Source organism: Triturus cristatus, chromosome 4_1, assembly GCF_964204655.1.
Source record: "Triturus cristatus chromosome 4_1, aTriCri1.1, whole genome shotgun sequence".
NCBI classification, from domain to species: Eukaryota; Metazoa; Chordata; class Amphibia; order Caudata; family Salamandridae; genus Triturus; species Triturus cristatus.
The window spans coordinates 1,205,772,464-1,205,781,098 of NC_140585.1; positions in this window are offsets into that span (position 1 = coordinate 1,205,772,464).

Sequence of the window (8,635 nt, forward strand, 5' to 3'; positions counted from 1 at the left end):
TTTACCACAGGAGCACCAGCTCTTTGCCACCGATCAGCAGTGCGAAAAGCGCGCAGAAACGTTATACCAGCAAAAACAGAGTAAAAACCGGGAGGGCAGAAAGCAAAAATTTGGGGGAAACACGCCAAAAGATGCCAAGTCTAACACTCACCAACAACGAGGACAAGGCATTTATTCAAGATACTTTCTTGTCAAGAAGAAAGACAAACAAGAATTCAGACCCATTCTAGACCTCAAGACAGCCAACAAATGGATTCAACAAGAAAAGTTCAGGATGCTGGCTTTACACCACATTTATACTCAATTACATCAAGGACATTCGCTGTGTTTGATTGACTTTCAAGATGCGTACTTTCATATTCCAATTGCCAGAAAGCATAGCAAATTCTTAAGGTTCGTGGTGGGACAAGACCATTAGCAGTACCGGGTCCTTCCATTCGGGCTAAATTCAGCACCCAGAACATTCTCCAAATGCATGGCAGTAGTCACAGCCCATCTCCGGAGACACAAGGTATTTGTCTATCCATATCTGGACAATTGGCTCATCAAGGCCTCCTCGCCTCAAGGAGCGCTTATGACTATACATGGACTATACATGGAAATCCCCTGCGAGAGCAGGAATGGTTTCTTAATTGTAACTTCTTTTCTCTCACAGGGGAATTTCCATGATAGTCATAAGCGATCCTCCCTCCTCCCCGGCGGAAGAGACAGAGGAATTGTTTTTTACATATCTGTCATCAGTAGCCTCCAAAAGAACTGAAGTAACTGCCACCTGCTATACATGATGGGATACTGGTGGTGCCTGGTCCCTTAAAGGCGCAGTGTTCTTTTTTAGACATATAATGACTGCCTATGAGGCTACTCTGCTCCCTTCATCTATATCATAAAGATATAAAAGGGTTTGTGAGAGATATTTCTACTGACTAACACTAAAATTATCTCAAATGTACTTATTCTGGCCCCCTTTTTCTCTTCGGATGAAGGACCTGGCCAGTGTAGCCTAGGTAAATAGGCTGCATAATCTGTCACTTTTTCTTAAGTGTCTTTGCAGGCTTTCCTGAAGTAAGGCGAAAATTCTACACTTAAGAAGATATATATATAACAACTGCTCTGGGGTCCCCGCGCATGGGCGGGACTATTCAGCGCTTATGACTGTCATGGAAATTCCCCTGCAATAGAAAATAAGTTACTGGTAAGAAACCATTCCTTTCATGACATGTTTTAACTTTTGGATCATGTATTTGTTTCCCCCACTTGAGACTACATTTCCCATATCTGTGTCGGGATCACATGACCACACGATAATGGTGTGGCCACAACATTTTTTGTAATCTGCATGCAGCTTGACCATCACATGATGCGGTCACACTGCGACCTAAAATAGACACCGGTTCCAACTTAGAATAAAGAGGGCATGGTACTTAAATGGCGCCCGATTGAGACGTTCTTACCCTCCCGATGTACCTATAGAGGCTTGGTCACCCATGAACAGGTAACAAGATCAAACCCTAACACCCTCACCCACAAACTTAACGGATGAGCAATACGTATGCTCTTAAGCCCTTTCTTTCTTTCTCTAACACGGGCAGGTGGTATAGTTTTGGGCTTCTTCTAAATCCGGAGACTAGCCCATACACAGGATTAACCATAACAAGGGCGGGTGGTGTAATTATGGGCTTCTTGCAAATACATAGACTTGCCCATACACAGGATTAACCATAACACGGGCAGGTGGTGTAATTATGGGCTGCTTGTTAAATTCAGAGACTAGTCCTTTCACAGGATTAACCATAATATCGCACTTTTTTTTTGACGCTGTAACCAATCAACATATTGATTCTGGTTCTCGGCAGCACCAAACCGTTTTATGTTGGGACAGCTGAAATAGGTGGTTTCCCCTACCCATGTGGACAGCATATCTCGCCATGTCCACAACTGTGTAAAATCGTTTATCTATTCCTAACCGCACAATTGATATATACGGTATACAGTGCTCCACTGAGTATAATACACATCCCAACTGTCTCTTTTTTCTTTTACAGAACCTGGTTTAATTTGTGCTGAGAAACTTCCCCAGTCAATGAGCTGGGTAGACGCTGGACCAGACTCCAGGAGATGAACTCAGGTGGCACATTTAAGAGATATATTTTTCCATCGGAACTGGGGTGGAGTATGGGCAAGTGCTGGAACTTATGATTCGGCCGGACAGAGTAAGCAAATTTAGGTAAAGTCTAACTGTGGTTACCAAATTTTGCTTGCTTGTTGAGCGTGTATTGTCTTGTAATGTGTTAAAAGTGCACTAAATGTGTTGTCTGGATAGGTGACAGTATGAATTAGATGGGTTAGGTAGGTAGAAATGGGTTTAGTCCAGAGACAAGGATTGTGTGTGTATATCCATTTTAGGTCTTGGCTAGACAGCTCATGCGCTGTCTCGGAGAGACATGTTGTATATACTTTGTGGGCCTCAGCCCACCCATAGGCTTCCCATTTGATGTTTCCATTGTAGCCCTCATATTCTTTCTCGCCATTTGTCCATGGTATGCATTTGTCATGCCTCTTCCTGTGTTTAGCCCTCTCCAAGAGCATGGACCAATGACACTATCCCTCCACTGCTTCCATTTTAGGATCTGTTTCAGGAAATACTTAGGGGCATATTATCAAGCCAGGCGATATAATTATCGCCGCTTTAGCGGCAGAAAACTGCCGCTAAAACGGTGAAAATGGGCTTGATAATATGCTCTATGGAATTCCAATTGAAGCCCATGTTAGATGTGAAGGGCATCTAACATGGGCTTCAATTGGAATTCCATAGAGCATATTATCAAGCCCATTATCGCCGCTTTAGCGGCAGTTTTCTGCCGCTAAAGCGGCGATAATTGTATCGCCTGGCTTGATAATATTCCCCTTATTTCTTTGTTAAAGAGCACTTAACATGAGCGCTCGTGTTTTCACTCTGTGCTCCAAGCTCCTCTGTAAACAGGCCTGTAAATCTTGTTCTTATCTCGTCGCATTTGCTGTGCATTCAAACACAAGGTCAAAAACTAGACGCTGTTTTCCGAGGGCAACTGTTTAGATATTTTACACATGATTGGTGGAGGTCCAGCAAGGGTATGATGTACTTGTATTCTGAGTGCCTGTGACTGACTTTCAAAACACATGGCTAAATCACACTTCTATCACTTCAATTTAAAGACTTTATTTCGGTGTGAGTTTAGAAACAAAATACAATGATGCAAAGCCTTTATTTCAGTGGATGTTGTAAAAGTAATTCACACTCATTCATAATTAAATGTAATGTTGCACCAGCAAATGAAAGTTAAATACTTTCAACATACTGCATTTATTTTTCATTTTGATTTACTGGTGCAACATTACTTTTAATTCTGAGTGCATCTGATTTTGGATTGCAAAACATACGTATGAGGGAAGGCTTTTAATCAAATGATTTTCTTAGTTAATACATACATAAATAAACTTTTTCCATTACTGTGACAGAAGTGTGATTTAAGTGTGTGTTTTGTGCGCAATCACAAAAATGTTCCACCAGCAAATCAGGGTACAAATAAACGCAATGATTTGCCAGAGCAACGTTACTTTTAATTCTGATTTACTTTCAAAATACTTGCTTAAAAAAACGCTTCACATCGGTTTTACATTTCAGGCTTCAGACATGCGCTCACATTAAGCCTCTATGAAATACACAGAAGGCCAAGTTTACATTTACATCTCCCCTTGACGTATTATTTTATCATGCCTCTGCGCTTGCTTTTCAATTGTCACATGTATCAAATTAAAGGCGGACCATCGTACGTAAATAACAGTGACTATGTTATGTTTACTAACATAAATTTGCGTTACTACCTTTTATTAATCTCTTTTACATGATGGAGCAAGAAACATATAGTAGAAACAAACATACTCAGTAGGAACATATGCATTGTTCTATGCATGCAGGGAGACCACAATAACAAAAACAATTGCTTACATTATGACAACTAATGTAAATAACATTATTATATTGTTATTACACAATGCCATTTGTAAGCAGAGAACTGCTGTGAAGATGATGCTTCTGTATGTTGATGCGTCTGCTGCTCTGCTTTCAATGCCCTGGCCCACGGGGGCGAGGGCACATTACACGCTCTGCTAGTGATGCTGCAAGGAGGTCAGGCCTCACCTGGTACTGAGTGCACATGGCTGCGCTGATGTGCCTTTAGCATTGGCAGCGCATTGACAACTCCTATAGGCATTAGCATTGACAATGCCTATAGCTCTTGGATTGCGAGACCTATTGACTTTACCAATGCTTGTTCTAAGTGAATGAACTCCAGAAATAAGGTAGAAAATGCGAAGATGGGCAGAAGCGCCACAACCCGAATCACAGTTCTTCAAAGAATAAATGAGTGTGAGAAAGAATCCCTCTAGTCATTGCACCCCGATTCCTTCGCTGTCCCCTCAGGGCGCACAACCGAAGGTCAGCCGAATGCAAGTGGATTTCTGGGTATGAGTGCACAATACCTTTTCATCCTTCTTCAAATAAATCAGTTTGAATTTTAACTGAAGGAGCCTTCACCCTGCTTCTTAGGTCTCGCTGGCTATCGCGTAAGCGATCGCTCAGCGAGATTCTAGTAAAGGGGCCCCCAAAAGTGCTCCCAAAAGCAGATTGCATGGCGAGCACGCGCACAATCACGTGCATCGTGCCGCCATGCAATCCGTTTGGCATCCTACTTCAAAGGGTCCGCTCCCCCGCCTGGAATGCGCTCCCCCACCCCCGCCAAGTGCGCGCGCCACGCTCCGCCGGGCTTGTTTAATGTCTCATTGCACTTCTTTCTGTACTGGGCCTCTTTTTCGAGTCTTCAGCACATGTCCTGCGATTTAGGAGCATTCACCCTGGATTTTTATTTTTGCATCTTTACTTCAGTACAGAGACAAAATATTTTATTTATTTATTTGTTAAATCACCTCCGCGCTTAGGTGCAAAAGTCCTGCGGCTGTTCTCTGTTGGATCGGGATGGGAGGGGGCGCCGCACGAGAGGATACGTTTAGTGCCAGCTTTTTAGGAGAGGTGTCCTGATGAGGACGGTGACAGCCGTTTAACAGACTCTAAAACGACCTCTACACTTATCTCGGCGCTTTTCAAAGACAGTCTTGCCACTGCGCCTACCTGAGAAAGGCAGCGGTGCCCCTGGGCAGGTCTCCTACTATCACCCATCTAGCACATCCGGCCCAACGACCCCACCCCCAGGCAGCCGAACGCACTGTCAGTCAGAGAAAGGCATCAGTGCCCTGGGTAGAGCTTCCTACACAGTCACACACCGGCCAGACACTGTTCACGAGCCCCTCCGATGCAGCCGGGCACTGCCAGTCTGAAAAAGGCATAAGTGTGCCCCGCCAGCGTATTTCACACAGTCACAAACCTGCCAGGCACAAACCAGCCGGGCACTGGCACTGTCCCAGGCAGTGTATCTTACACAGTCACATACCTGCCACACAGAATCCAAGAGGCAGTCTAATGCAGCCGGGCACTGCCACTGTCCCAGGCAGTGTATCTTACAGAGTCACATACCTGCCACACAGAATCCGAGAGCCCCTCTGATACAGTCGGGCACTGCCAGTGTCACAGTGTATCTTAAACAGTCACATACCTGCCACACAGAATCCGAGAGCCCCTCTGATGCAGCCGGGCACTGCCAATGTCACAGACAGTGTATCTTACACAGTCACATACCTGCCACACAGAATCCAAGAGCCCCTCTGATGCAGCCGGGCACTGCCAGTGTCACAGACAGTGTATCTTACACAGTCACATACCTGCCACACAGAATCCGAGAGCCCCTCTGATGCAGCCGGGCACTGCCAGTGTCACAGACAGTGTATCTTACACAGTCACATACCTGCCACACAGAATCCAAGAGTCAGTCTAATGCAGCCGGGCACTGCCAGTCTGAGGAAGGCAGAAATGTTCCCTCACCAGCGTTTCTTACACAGTCACACAAGGACAACACACTACCCAAGAGCCATCTGATGCAGCCAGGCACTGCCAGTCTCAGAAAGGTACATGCCCCACTGCTGGGCAACCACGCTGGCGCAGGCTTACATGCAATAACAAGCACTGGCATAGCCAATAGGTCTCGCTTTTGGGACCTTATAAGTATTTAGTTATGCAACTGTTGCATGGCTAAACACTTATAAGGTCCCAAAAGCGAGACCTATTGGCTATGCCAATGCTTGTTCCATTTGCTAACCTCCCCTCCCCGGGATGAGCTGCGTACACTAGGGATGCAGACCTTTGTACTCATTATATCATGTGTGTAAATAAAAGGGCAGTGACAGGGACTGAGATATCTAAACATAGTGGCACCCCACCAAATGCAAAATAAGGGTGAGTCGCCCACAGAGTATCTAGACAGTTTTAAGGATGTGTTTGAGAGATACTCTGACATTGCCTGTATTTGTATTTGTATTTATAAAGCGCGACATTCATCCTGACGGATATCACGGCGCTGTTTAGCGGAACATGCGATAGGTTGTGTTGGGGGTCATCAACTACTAGTACTTATGACATCGGGAAGAGGTGCGTTTTTAACTGTTTCCTGAATGAAACATAGTTTTCAGAGAGGCGCAAGTGCAGTGGGAGTTCATTCCAGTATTTAGCTGCTAGGTGTGAGAATGACCGGCCGCCAGCTCTGACTTTCTTTATGCGTTTGGGTCTAGCTAATGCTTGGTGTCTTGATCTCAGGCATCTTGTAGGAATGTAGAATTCAATTTTATTCTGAAGGATTTTAGGTCCGACGTTGTGCAGTGCTTTGTGCGCATGACTCAACAGTTTGAACCTTGCTCTTTGGCGCATGGGGAGCCAGTGGAGTTCTTTCAAGCATGCGGACGCAGAGCTAAATCGACCTTTATTGCAGACAAGCCTAGCAGCCGCGTTTTGCAGCACCTGTAAGCGTGAGAAGAGGTAGTCTGCCATGCCTACGTACAGGGCGTTGCCGTAGTCCAATCTGCTAGTGAGTAATACTTGTGTGACCGTCCTTCTACATTCAATAGGGATCCGTGGGAAAAGCCTTCTTAAGAGTTTTAAGATAGAAAAACCTCTTCCACACAGAGCCCACACATGGTCCTGCATGGACAGAGTGTTATCAATGGTTATGCCTAGGTTTTTCACGCACTGTTTAGGTGCTGGGGCATCACCCAGGGATTGTGGCCACCAGGTTGGATCCCAGATTAGATGTGCTCCACCAAAGAGCAGTATCTCTGATTTCCCTGCGTTTAGCTTAAGGCAGCGTGTAGTCATCCATATTGCCATCTCCGAGAGGCAGTTGTTTAGCTTGACCTTGGTATCCTCATGTCTGTCTACTATGGTAATCATCAACTGTGTATCATCTGCATAGAAGCAGATACTGAGTCCCCATTTCCTGCTTATCGATGCCAAGGATGAAACATAGGCATTGAAAAGTGTCGGACTCAGGGAGGCTCCCTGGGGGACACCACAGCTGATGTTTTTTTTCCTCGAGAAGAACTGACCCTGTCTGACGGAGATGACTCAGGAAGCTATATGTGCTACTTTTATGAAGGGATAGGTTACTAAATGTGAAAAGTCTGTTGATGACAAATATGAACTGGAATGCAGTCTAGTAAACAAGCAGAATTAGTGACTGTTGCAAATCACTGTGTAGCTTCATAGGCGAGAAACAGAAAGTTCAATGCAAATTAATGTCTTTGAAATTGCAGAACGTGCAGCAGAATGCGAATGGAAGAAGCAGGACGTAGACAGGGAGGAGGAAGGGCAGGCAGAGGCAATGGAAAGAAAGAGTAGTAGCTCTGGGTTGGGGAGAATCATATTGTGCCTGTGGTCAACTGGGACATTTGAAAAGAGATGCCCTAACGCTTTTTCAAATGTGCCAGATCTTGGATACCCACCCAAATTTAACCAAAACACAGAGAAATCTTATCTTGAATTTTAGGACAGCCCAAGAGATTCCAACTGCGTCCTAAGTACCCTCATTGTAGTAGATAAGAAAGTTCACTATGTTGATTGCATGATAAATGGCACTACCTGTCTTATATACATCAGTGCTAACCACTGTTCTTTGAAAACCTGTGCGTTTTTTCATTACCTCTCCCTAACTTGAGATTGTCTATAGACGCAGTCGATAGTTCTAATCAGCATATTTCCCACCTCTTTTCTGACCCCGTCTCTATTGTAGTGTAGTTCCTATATTCCTGATAGGCCCTGCGCATTGGAATAACATACACTATAGATGTGACATAGGACTAAGGTCAGTATGTCTCTATCGAGTATATTAAACTTAATTACTTGTATGTGCCAGCTAACTCAGAGGTCACTAGAAACTTCTCGAATAAACAAGAAGGAATTAGTTTCTGACAACTGCATAAACATGACAACTTTGTTTCCCTTTAGAATCGGAACAGTCTCAGAATCGTGGAAACAATAGATAACAGTTTCACTCAGTCAATCGTGCATGCTTCGTTTCTACAGAGTTGCACAGAAACAGAGAGACGGGCGTTTCAATAAAAGGGTTTATTGAACAGTCTTATTTCTCATGCAAGAAATATGAATTGCTACCATCGTAAGACAGACTGCGAAGTACAATATGTACGAGGTTAGTAGTAA